The sequence below is a fragment of the Syngnathus scovelli genome, chromosome 4, assembly GCF_024217435.2.
Source record: "Syngnathus scovelli strain Florida chromosome 4, RoL_Ssco_1.2, whole genome shotgun sequence".
Lineage (NCBI taxonomy): Eukaryota > Metazoa > Chordata > Actinopteri > Syngnathiformes > Syngnathidae > Syngnathus > Syngnathus scovelli.
Genome location: NC_090850.1, coordinates 23,795,084 through 23,808,048, shown reverse-complemented (window position 1 = coordinate 23,808,048; position 12,965 = coordinate 23,795,084). Strand labels below are relative to the sequence as shown.

The window sequence follows — 12,965 nt, the reverse complement described above, 5'->3', positions numbered from 1 at the left end:
AGCTCGACAGAACGTTTCACAGATTGGGAACCCGAACGGCAATGACATCAACCGCAAATTCAACCCCCAAGTCACGAGACCAAATGGCAAATATCATCAGCCCAGATTCGAGTCCATATTTAATTTTCACTCTTCATCAATGAGCCACCTTTTTTAAGCGTCTCCCCAAACAACTTTACACATTTAGGGCAACTTTGCGTGTTTTTAATTCATAAGCGTAGTTGACGCTATGCCTATACGCAACATTTTCCAGTTTCTTCTCCTATTCTTTGTTTTTTCTTCTCACGGAGCAAGAGCAAGCAAATGCATCCCCCTCGTCATGCAAGAATGTTGGGACAGTCTTTTTATTTCCCTCCTCCAGTCTAAAAAAATGGTTGTTTCAGCTTATCTTTCAAAGTCATTTTTTGTTTTAAAGAAAAAAACCGTGCTTTTGATTTGATCGGCGGGAACGACAATTCAAGAGCTGCAACTCAAAGATAAGACAGACAACAACTACAACAAACTAACTTTGTCCATCAGTGCAACAAATCTGACATCACGTCGCTTCTTCCTTTCATTGTGAAGACAATCAATTCTCAGACACTATCAAATCGATCCATGTTGATGCTTTGCTTTGCTTTCATGGTGCGCCCTCCCGTGGCGGTCGGTGGGACAGCACGGGCCCTTTTCTTCTGAGAGCCAGGCCCAAGAAGAGCAAGAAGCAGGCACAAAGTCTACTCATGACGGGCATTTGTAGCAAATCTCACGTTGTCGAGCAAAACCGGCTTGCGGGCTTTGAACCCATCCTGAGAGGCAATTTTGCAACTCAAGCGGATAGACCTCTAGGACAAGTTTGTCTCGGAACTCAAACATCCTGCTCGGCCGACTTTCCGAGACTTTTGACACCTCTCGTCCAAGTTGACGTTGCTAAGTCAAACTGGCGCAATTGTCCAAATCTTATCAACCAATCCGCCCCCCCCCCCCCCCCCCCCCCGCCCTGTCGACTTCAAGTCAGAAATGTGAGCAAGCATCCAGGAAACTAACTTTGAAAACCATTTGGGCAGTAGCAGCGCTGGATCAGCGGCCAGATCAGCGGCGCTGTCGACTTCTTGGAGTCAAAGACGGAGATTTTGTCCTTATCAAAGCTTTCGGTTCAACATCAAGTCACTTGATCTAACAATGGTAAATATGTAAATTGCAGCGCGAGCAACCAAAAGGATCAAGGAAGTGAGGGAGCAAAACAAGCGTATTTTTAGATGCTTTTAATGAATACAGGATGTTTATAGACGGGCCCGCTGCTGCTCTCTGTGATTTGCACAAAAGAGGAGAAAAATCCACATTCTCCCTCCTCATCCCTCAAAGCGCTTCGAGGAGGAAGAACACGCCGCCGCCGCCGCCGCCACCGCGGCAAATTTGGGGCGGCGGAATTGTGACTCCGCTTTTGGGCTCACGTCTATTTGACAAACACACCCTGCAGTGGTGATGTGTGTGTGTGTGTGTGTGTGTGTGCGTGTGTGTGTGTGCGTGTGTGGCAGCACACACATCAAAAGTCCATTTGCGTGCTACTTGCGTTTATTAAAGTGGCAGAAAATAACCTCAAAAGCGGAATCAAAACTTGTTTGCCTGTTTGTGTGCGCGCGCGTGTGAGTGACAGGAACGCACGGGAACATTTATGACAGCAGAGGGCGCCAACAATCTCTTCAGGACAAAATCCAAACTATGGATATGGCGATTGAAAGAAAGTCCGACAGTGCGAGCGAAGCAGTTCCCGGACTGGCCTCCGGGGCAAAAAACGCACTGTTTGCGAGGGTGGGGTGGGGTGGGGTGGGAAAGACCAGCCCAGCCCAGCCCAGCCCAGCCCAGCCCAGCCCAGCCCAGCCCAGCCCAGCCCAGCCCAGCCCTCCCCTCCCCTCCCCTCCCCTCCCCTCCCCTCCCCTCCCCTCCCCTCCCCTCCCCTCCCCTCCCCTCCCCTCCCTCCACACGTATCTGGCTAGAGGAGAATAACAAGGAAGCTAAGAAGCAATGTCAAGCCTTTAATGAGTCCTTTTTTTATTTTTTAAATTTGAATCAAATAAGCACGCGAGTGAAGTTCACGTTTGTTCTGGTCGGCGGTGCGGTGCGGTGCGGCATGGCGCGGCGCGGCGCCTCTCAAACTATTTCTGAGGCTGAAAGATTGGCGTGGAGATAAAAGCTCCGCTGAGCAATTTAAGCCCAAACACTGCGATGCTACAATCTGTCTTGTGTGCCTGATAGCGCTTTCCTCAGCTCGCCTCTCCAAATTACTTTCTTTCATATCTAATTATATTTGCTAATGATCTTATAAGAGAATAATGGAATGTGCTTGATCTATTACCTTCTTTTTTTTTCCTGCAGTGCATAAATACAATGCGGCTGCAAACGACTGGCGGGAAGAAATGTTTTTTTTTCTTCTTCTTCTTTTTCTTTCTGCTTCCTTCTTAATGTTTTTGATGAGAGGGGAAAATGGAGCTGGGAGCGGCGAGGTCGTTAACAGCGACGGGCGGCGAGGTCATCGCTCACGCGCCGATGACGGCCGGATGCCAAGCGAATGCCGGCCACAAGGTGGCGATCTGACAAGATCGTAAGGAAACGCTTTGATAGGACGAGGATGAGCGGTAATCACATACGGTAAGTAAATCCGTCCTCGCAGAGGATGAAGAAGATACGCGGTGTTGCCTGTCTACGAGTGTTGCGCCGCCGTTTGTGTTCAGGTTGATTGGAGGCCTCTATCGATGCGAGTTGTAGCTTAGCATCAAGCTAGTGGGAGGCGATCTTGTTTGTAATGCCCAATTTTCGCAGTCTGGTGAAATGTCATGTTTCCCGTCCATCAGCCGTGGGCACAATTTTTTTTTGTCTTTAAAGAAAACATTGAAACTCGCTGGCTGGGATGGTGTGACTTGTATTTCCTTTGACTAGCGTATACGTAACATTTCAGAGATGTAGTACATATATTTTTGTTTACAAAATGGATTTCCAATCCTTTGCCCCAAAGTTGGCACAAAACACTGCCTGCCGACCGAAACGTTTCCTGCCGTATCCCTTTTCCTCATTGAAGGCTGTCATCTCCTCACGGTAGGATGCGTCACGGCCTTGACAGCCACTCTAAAGCCGGAGCATTAATGGACGGAAATGGCATTGGATCTCTGTTTGATCTCCTAATCATCAGCGCTCAAATGCTAATTAGTGCCCTCGCAATCCTCAAAAAGACCAACGAGTGGGGGCGAGGGAACCAGACGTCGCATATAGAAAGAGCCAGCCTTCTTCACTTTTGCCTTTTCCAGAGGTCGCTCACTCGGTCTAGAGAGAGACTAGCTTGCTGCCCGCTTCAGAGACGTACGTGAGTGGCCGTCACTTGCCACCGAAAGAGACGTTTTTTTTTTTTTTTTTTTCCAGATTTCAACCTGGAAGCGTGGAACCAACCACGTGCTGACATTATGAGTGAGCCAAATTGAAACTAAAACAATCAATGCAGAAAGAATGACGCTGTTGTCAGCAGGAGCGGCTTTCTCCTCTCGCTTCCCAAACCTCGCAGTGTGTGATTCCTTTGCGCTGACATAATCCTGATTGATTCGTTCAGCAGATAAAAAGTGGTCCACTTTGCCCTTTTACTGGGTGGGAGGGGGGGGGTAACATAATACGGCCTTTTATTCATCAACAATGTCACGTCATGGCGCAGGAATGCGCAGGCAGAAAGGCCACGGCTTGAAATGGCCACGGCTTGAAATGGCCACGGCTTGAAATGGCGGCGATGGGAAAGAGGAGGATGAGCTCATTAAGGATCACCACGCAAAGGAGCTTGCAAACAAGGTTTCTGTGGACCTCCTTTGCACCCCTCCAATGAAGTGGGACAGGAAGCGCACGCTTGCGCCATGGATGGACGGATGGATGGCTCAGCACTTTTGTGAAGCCGTTGCCACCCTGATGTCATTTAACCAACTGCCTGCAGATGCCACACGACCAGGCGCTCCGCGGCGTTATCCGAGCGCTTCCTTCCGACTGGCAGGAAATGAACAAAAGGCCGCGAGCTGGTCCAGGCCAAGGAGAGTTGCGGCGGGAGCGCTCGCTCCGACGAGCCACGCGGCAGGCAACATTTTTGTCATCTGAGAGCCAATCAACTTTTTGTCTCAAAAGTCGACCGAAGGAAAAACAGTCACGAGGGCGATTCAAAAGTCCACGTTGAAGCGAATGGTCCAAGAGGCCAAGTGGTGGAGAACATTTGACGCAAGCAATGTGACCTGCGGGAAGGCGTACGGTCCTTTTGCTACTTTTCACAAAGCATGAGAGCCCAAATGGCTAAGAAAGCGGAAGGAAAAAGGGGGCTTGAGATCCGTTGTGCTTTGTGGAAGAAAATCCTCAGATTGAAGAAAGAGCAACCTCTTTCTGAACTCCCATTTTAGCCGCAGCGATCCATAGCCTTTGCTTTTGCGCTCTTCTTCCCAAGGCCGTCCGACTTCAGTCATGAGAACGGCGCTCGCTCGGTAAACGGCGTGAAAAAAAAACGGACCTGGATTAGCAGCCATTGACAAAATAACCTTGCTGATGGACGCCGGAAAGCTTCTCCAAAGAGACCGGGCCCCCACTTGCCTTTCAAGTCGCATTGATTTATTGAGAGATTCCCCAATAGCGGCGGCGGCGGCGGCAGCGGCGGCGGCTCTCCCGTCCGTGTCATGTGAACGGGCGCCTCAAATCAATGACAGCGCCTGCCTGCCGAGCGAGGCTTTAAGACAAGCAAAACACAAGAAGCCGACAACTCGCCGAGCGCCCTCCGTCTGTCCCTCCGTCCGTCCGTCTGAAAATTGCCACAAACGCAACAAGGAAACTATTTGCTGCTCTTCCATTAGATCTGGCAAATTTGTCAACCGGTGGTCTGCGGCCCTCGAGTGGTCCCTGACGGTATTGCTGGCGGTCCGCGAAATGTTCGACAATAAAATGAATGTATCATTTAGACTTGATTTATTTTCCAGCTAATATTGTGAATGGTTTAGCCATCCAAACGATGTCAAATGTAGCTGAGATTCCCAGAATGGACATACAGATGCAAATCAATAGCCCGTGTGCGTCTATCCTTTTGCTGCAAAATCAAGTCATATTCCGCCAAAGCAGAGTTGCTTCTTGGTGCATTCCCTTGCGTGACTAGATGGCAGACGCAAGCTGGGAGGAAAACCAGGCGAGCTCTTACATAGCATTTTCATGTATTTTATTTCCACACGCCGCCGAGGACTCGATGGGGAGCGCCTCCTCGCACGTGGCAATGCGTGCGTGCGTGCGTGCGCGTTAAGACGAGACAATCACCACGTGAATTTGTCCTAAAATCATTTGTGACGTGACGCCGTGGGTCTCGGGGTCGTAACGAAGCGTGCGCCATCTCGCCGCCTCCTAATTGGACGAGTCCATTACGTGGCTAACAGACAGCGGCCCATCCTTTCTGGTCAGTTGAGGCTCACTTAGCCGCGGCCCGCTGCCGGACAAATTGCGGGCGCCTGCCTCATCAGCGGCAGCGCCGAGCGACTGCTCTTCCTCTTGCACCAGGCGTTTTTGCCCTTTTTTGTTTGAGGGGGCGTCCAAATCGCTTTATGTGCATTTGGAGATACTCGACTCACTGGACGGCGAGCAACGAATTACCGCAACAATGAGACCAAAAAAAAGAGCTCTTCACTGAAGTTTATCATCAAATCAAGCATAAAAAAGCAAGTCCAAGCACATGGTTTTGCCTTAGCAAAGTCCATTTAGCTTAATGCTAACAAACAATGCAGAACGCCATAGGTGGGCTAGCGAACAAAGAGCGTCTGTGTTGTGGTGCGAGATCGGAACGCAAGGCAAGCAGTGAAGCAACGAAGCCAGCGCACTCACGCGCACGTATTCATGAGTCATGGTCAAAATGCAGCTAGCTAGCTATCTAGCTAGCTAGCTAGCTTCCCGTCTCTTTTGCCACAATCATTTTTATGTTTGAAGACGTCACCGGCGTTCATGTTATTCGCTGAAACGGAGAAACTCAACATTTCAAATGATCAGTCAAGGGTGAGAAAAGAAAATTGACCCAGAAGTATTAAAGGTGTACCGACTCATTGGGGTCAATGTGTGCCATTGTGACCATTTCCGTGTTTTTCTTCACACAGCACTTAACAAGCATGTGTTGTCTTCACCTGACAAGACGACGGATGCACAATAGGAGAGATTAGCGCCTGTCCTGTGTTTGCTACTCACGGCGCCAGTGATTAGCGCAGGAAAACATTGCACCTTTTCGACCCGGCGTGCTCGTGCGCGTGCTCGTGTCCTTTGCGCGTGACCAGCTGACATGTGACAAACCCGCCCGCGTTGCTGACAGCATTCACGCCAAAAGGGGCTATGTGCAGGCTTTCCAATCACATATTCATCGGCCCCATTTGATTCTCCCTCTTCCTCCCCCCCGAGCGAGCGAGCGAGCGAGCGAGCACACTGTGTGTCAATAATGCTACCAGCTGTTTCTGTACTGTGTGCGTGCGTGCGCGTGAGAGGCAGGCAGAGAGGAAGAAGAGGGCGTGGCCTATCTTCTATAGGACTCAAGATGGATATACAGTACATGTGGCAGACATGATGTGAAAGGAAGGTAATTACGGAGTCTGAGCTCACACGCTTAAGAGATGACTGATGCACACGGCCACAAATAACATGCACACGCACGCGTGTGCGCGTGGATTTACAGCCATCCAAACAATGTGCGTGAGGCTCTTAATGCGTTCCATTGGTTACGTGTGGGCTCCTTTGATTTCTTTTTTTAAATCAATATATGATACGTATTAGAAAAAAATAGTCATTGGGTGAAATTGTAACAGAACAAATACATTGTAAGCTTACCAAGTACAACGGCAATGGATGGGATAGATGGATGGATGGAGGGAGGGAGGGATGGATGGATGAATGGAGGGATAGATGGAGGGAGAGAGGGATAGATGGATGACGTTTGTTGCCAGTCACTTTAACTCTGATTTCAAAATCAAAAAATGGCATCACCTGTTGCCATGTTCCTAAAGAACACAAACGAATGACGGTAAAGAAAGAAAGGAAGGAAGGAAGGCACGCGTTGACGGAGCTGTCAATCATTTCAGCGGGTCCGGGTCAGACGGCTCCCAATTGTCCGTCATTTTCCAAAAAGAGTCACTTTGACGGAAACGTTTGAAATCCTTTTTTTGTTTCATCTTTGCTGACAAACTTGTCGGAAACATTGGAGAGGAGGTTAACGGGAGGCCGCGCCGTGCCAGTAAACACTTTCCACCCATGACTTCATTCTTCTTTTCTGCTTCAGATCACATTCACTGATTAAACAAATCCAGAAAAAAAAAGTGCCACATTTTAGCCGCCTTGCTCGGCACATGTTTGGGATTCACGCTTGATAAATGCTTTCAATTATTCCTTACGTGTCAAAATGATTTCCAGCAGTGCTTGTTTTTCAAACTCTTGTACTTTTGAAACATCACAGGCCACGCATTCACGTAGTATAATAATAACAAAGATCAGCGCACATGTGCATTCAAGTCTCGGACCACCCCGAGAGTTGTTGTTGCAAAAATGTTATCGAGACCCTACTTTGCAATCTCCGGAAAAATAAACGGCAAAAATCCCACCCCCTACAATTGACGTCGGCTCGAGCTCGGGCTGATGCTAACAAGCTGCTAGCAGCTAGCGTGTCAGTCGCAACGACTAGAGAACTTGGCGTGTTCTTTGCTCCTCGGTCCCTGCCGTCGTCATCCGCCGGCTATGATGGGGCAAAGAGGACAGATGAAATATTTTTCCTCCAGGGGGCCCGGCTGATGCCACCGTTGGGGCTGACGGACGGACGGACGGACGGACGGACGCTTTTGAAGTGGCTTTGATGAGCAGGCGACCGCTTGGCAACTTTAAGAAGTGACGGAACGGACAAAAGCATCGTGACTGGTGACGGCCGTTGTTTGAAGTTGACGTAGCGCCCCCCCCCCTCCCGCTTCCGCGCAACGTCTTCTTCCCAGAGCAAATGTCACTTCTACTTCCTGTCTCCAGCTCAAATGGCAGCAGCAGCAGCGTCGCCCGCAATCATCGGCCCACGCTTCTGCAGATGAGCGATCCATTGACGACACCAACCATGTATGATGACATCATTATTGACAGATTACGTCCGTGTAGCAGACGTTTGGGGACCTCCCTCCCACCTCCCTCCCTCCCTCCCACTTTCAGATGACCAAGCCAAACGGCCGCTGGACAGATGGCCCGTGCTGTTAACCCGATCACCATGCGAGCGACGCTTGTGCCCGCCCATGGCGGTTTGGGGTGGGTCGCTCTCCACGCATATTGGCACATTACGGCCGGGGAGCCCCAGCTGGTGGTGGCGGCGTGCTCTTAAGAGCCCCGCGATCCAGTTACGCTGCCTCTTTTACCGCAAACTTATTAAATGCTGCAAAGCACATTATTTCTTTTTCCTTGCCAGAGTGTCGGTGTAATTATTGTCACACACCTGTGACTCCCCGCCATGATGAGGAGGGATGATGGCGGCGTTGGGAGGCGGAGGCACGGTGATGATGAGAGGGAGGGGGGGGGGAGCGCCATCAGCGGGAGTCCTCCTTGCAGGAAAACAACAGCCAGCCAGCCAGCCAGCCGGCCAGCCAGCCAGCCAGCCAGCTAGCGCTTTATGTCAGCGCCAACCTCATGGTGATGACATCACACACGACGCCATTTGCGCCATTCATGCCATGAGAAAGACCGTCGTGGCTGAGTGGAGATTCCACCTTTGCGCATGGATGACTAAGACTCAGGCCAGCTTGGCCATTCCTATGAATTGAAAGACCCAAGTGCTTTTCCTCTCCTGAAAAGTCACCCAGCGCCTTCTATTCTTAGTTGAGAACTTGCACTCCCAAGGCAAATCCTCCGTTTTGGCAGCAGGGGACCTCCCGCAAAGCCTGGTCACGCAAAGCTCGCCTCCGTCTTTGTAGTAAGACCAGATCGGCACCAGCCTCTATCGGGTCAGAACACTGAGTCAGCGGACGCCTTGGCGAGGGAGGCGGAAATGTGGGAGGGAGGGAGGGAGGCCTTTTCTCTCCTGTCCGTGTCTTGACAAGATTCTCTCAATGTTTTGCAAACGGCAATAAAAGTGGCCGAGCACTGAGCTGTCCAAAGTGTCCTTGAATGTGTCACTTTGCTTTTGCGTGGTGTCGATGCAATCTTCCCTCAGGTGGAAAAAAAGGCAGCCGTGCGAGCGAGCGAGCGAGCGAGCGAGAGCGAGCACCGCCTTATTTTGCGTGTGATGTTTTAATAGAAAGCAGATGGCTTCAGACGCGTTGCCGCCGCCGCCGCCGCCGGTGATCTTTAATATTTTAGAGTGGTCTTTGCTGTAAATATGGCAGCAGCTGTTTCCCTGCACGCTGTCAATTTACAGCATTTTTTTTTCTTTTTCTTTGACTCTGCATGAGTGGCAGCGATTGGATTTGGTGTAAATTACAAAAAGGAATATGGCAAAGTGACGGGCGGGGGGAGAAGCGTGTGTGTGTGTGTGTGTGTGGGGGGGTAGACGGGGGGGGACGCGTGACTTCCCGCCACACGCCCGCCTGCCGACGGTTCTCTTATTTTGGCGCGGCGTAGCGTGGAGGTGATATTCAAATGTAAAGTGATATTAAAGTAACGAGCTGACGGAGGCGCAGCAGATAAACGCAATTATTTGTGCGCGCGCGCCGAGGCCGCAGGTCGCCTTTTAATGTCAGCTGCCTGCCAGACGAAGGTGATTGGCATCAGTTTGTGTTGTGGCATTTAAAAAGCGCCGCCGCCGCCGCGGTGCTCAAATATATTTGAAATGCAAATACGGCCGGCGGACGGACGGACGGAGCCATGGCAAATTATTTATTCAGCTGTTTGTTTCATTAGCAAACGCCTTCCTTTCTTGGCCAACGCAATCAGCATTTGCGCCAAAAATGTCCCCATTCTGACACCAGGACGTCAGAACGTTCTTTTTGGTCGGCGTGTCTATCGCGGGAAGACAAAAGTTGGTTCCAAATGAACATTTGACAGTAAATTTGTCCCTTTCTTGCGAATATTGGGGAATTTCAGCGGGGAATTGAAAGCGCGGTGGCAGCCATTTAGTTTGGACTGCAAATGTGGCCATTTTGCTTTCCCTCACCAACGTCACTCGTCCTTCAAAGTGCACGTTCCTTCTCCCCGTCTGGCGCGTCTCCCAAATTCAAGCTTTAATTTATTCGTCTGTTTGTCTCAATTTTATTTGGATTACAGCACAAGCAAAAAAGAAAAAAAAAAAGAGGCTCCACTTTGCGCCTTTATTGTCCGACTCGGGCTCATTTGGCGAGCCGTCTTTCATGTTTAGATCAACGGTGTTGGATATCCGCATCTGTCCGGATATCTGTCTGTCGGCCGGCAGCTGAGCACATAAAAACACGGCGCATGAATTTCCATATTGGCGTCTTTGGATTCTTATTAAGCTCAGTGGCATGTTCTCGCTTTCAACAAACACGCTTGCAAGGTTTGTTCATCCCATGTCAATATTTGCTGGCCTGCCCGAATGGCGGAAGGGATCTCGGAAGTCAAGTCGCTCGCTCGCTCGCTCGCTCGCACTTTTTTGTTTCCCGCGCACTTGCGCAATCTGCTTGTTTCCCACCTGGTCCATTTGCAGCTGCTCCCCCCTCCCCAACAAGAAAACATGGATGGAAAATATGATTTGGCCGCTCTCGCTCGCTCGCTCGCTCACTCGCCTTCCCCCGCTCGCTCGCTCGCTCCATCTCTCTTACGCCACAGTTATTTAAACGTCAATAGCCATTCATCTTCTTTAGAAGGCACTCTTTCTCATATTGATATTTGGATATGATCATTACTCTGCACACGCTAAAGCACACTTTGTAAAAGAAAGAAAGAAAAAAGTGCGGCCACGTCCGATACTGCAACCTCGGCATACCGACCCGAGAACACTTTTTTTTTGTTCTTTTTGTGTGTGCCGCAAGAGGATCTATAGTGTCCGATATTTCATTTTGAAAATGCAAAAAAAAAAAAAAAAACAAGCACACTCACAACTACTTCTGCTGCCTCTTTAAAACACTTAGTGGGTCATTCAAAAGTCTCTGGCCTCGCTTTGTGTCTGTCCGTCTGTCTGTCCGTCCTGGGACAGAGCATTCAATTTGTATTGACACCCAAATTATAAATACAAAGAAATCATGCAATGGGAACCATATCAAACATGTAAAGCGTTCCGATCAAATGTTGAAATCATGCCCATTTAGATGAATTTGAAATGGTTCAAAAAATGAAAGTGCTTGGTGGAGGGAGGTAAGACAAAATTTGAAAACTTGTCACACGCAAGCGCATACGACAAGAGGACGAGAGAAAGAGAGAAAGAGAGAAAGAAAGAAAGAAAGAAAGAAAGAAAGAAAGAAAGAAAGAAAGAAAGAAAGAAAAGTGTTCATTTAGCAGCAGCCTGCGAGCGAGCGAGCGAGCAAGCAAGCAAGCAAGCAAGCAAGCAAGCAAGCAAGCAAGCAAGCAAGCAAGCAAGCAAGCAAGCAAGCAAGCAAGCAAGCAAGCAAGCAAGCAAGCAAGCAAGCAAGCAAGCAAGCAAGCAAGCAAGCAAGCAAGCAAGCAAGCAAGCAAGCAAGCAAGCAAGCAAGCAAGCTGCCTCGCTGCTGCGGCGTCTCCAGGTGAGCAAGCCTTCTGTCTAATAAACAGGCCTGTTTGATTGCGTGCGCTGTCTAACCCGACGTAGCCTCGTTAGAAAATGGCGTCCCGTGGCGCGATGCCCGGCGACTGAAGCCGAGGAAACCTCACCGCGCCCAGATGCTAATGACAACATCAAAGCGGAACGCAATTGCAATGTTATGTGTCTGGAAATCACTTGGATTCCGTCAAAGGGAAAAGACCTTTTTCTTTCCTGAATTATTTTGTTTTCCGAGCAAAGGTCACGGGAGCAGCAAAAGGAACGGGACCTGGACAAAAGTAAGCAAAAATGGCCAATTGTTCAGAGTCGAGAGCTGGATGAGCTCACCGCTCATATTTTTTTGGATGAACACGATGTGGCCGTGCAGTACACAACGGGGAGATCTCAGACAAGCTTGAGAGGGAGGGAGGGGGGAGAGTTTTGGGGCTGAGGAGGCGGAGAAGGAAGGAGGAGGGGGGGGGGCGAGAAAGAAAGCATCTCCCATCTGATGAGCAGCTTGTCCATAATACTCGCGGTGCATCTGCTGCCAAGTCTGCTGCCTGATACAGAAACAGCATGCACACGTTTCCGGACACCATTTGCTTCTCTTCTCGTTCATGTGTTCACACATGCTCAAAAGTGACATCACATTCCAGAGCTGGAAGTGAGTGAATGAAGACAGGGAGGGAAGGAGAGAGAGAGAGAGAGAGAGAGAGAGAGAGAGAGAGAGAGAGAGAGAGAGAGAGAGAGAGAGAGAGAGACAGCAGGATGCGGCCAACAATTAGAGGACAGATGATGCGGCCATCTTGAGATCGTTTGTCATGTGTCGGTCCGTGTTGACCTTGCAACAAATATCGTCTTTTATGACGGAGGGGGAGGGAGGGAGGGAGGGAGGGAGGAGGCCCACGTCGTTGCCGTCACTTTGCAAATCCCAAACGTGGAAGCGCATCATCACACAACGCCGCAAAGGAGTGGAAGAGAAGTGCAGAAGAGAGGGAGGGAGGGAGGGAGGGGGGGGGGGGGGTCTTTATTGACAAAGATGGAGTGATTAGGGAGTCATGTGGTGCAAAAGATGGCGTGATGAACCAAAGATGCACGGAAGACATGACGGCAAAAAGAGAGGAGTGAGACAGAAGATTGTTGCCGATGGAGCGAGTGATGGATGGATAGATGGATGGTTAAGCGATAGAAGGTGGAGTGGCTGAAGATGGAGTGACGTGGGATAGAGTGACGTGGGATGAGGTGAAAGATGGAGCCATGAAGAGAACGGATGGAGCCATGACTGCCTGCCTGCCTGGTGGGAAGAACATCTTTCAAGTGGTAGAAGAGTGAGATG

At 49.9% G+C, this 12,965-nt stretch overlaps 1 protein-coding gene across 4 annotated transcripts in view; it reads right to left on the bottom strand.

Annotated features, from left to right (window-relative positions):
- znf536 (zinc finger protein 536) overlaps positions 1-12,965 on the bottom strand; it is a 144,149-nt gene that overhangs the window by 2,312 nt on the left and 128,872 nt on the right. The gene's annotated exons all lie outside the window — the stretch shown is intronic.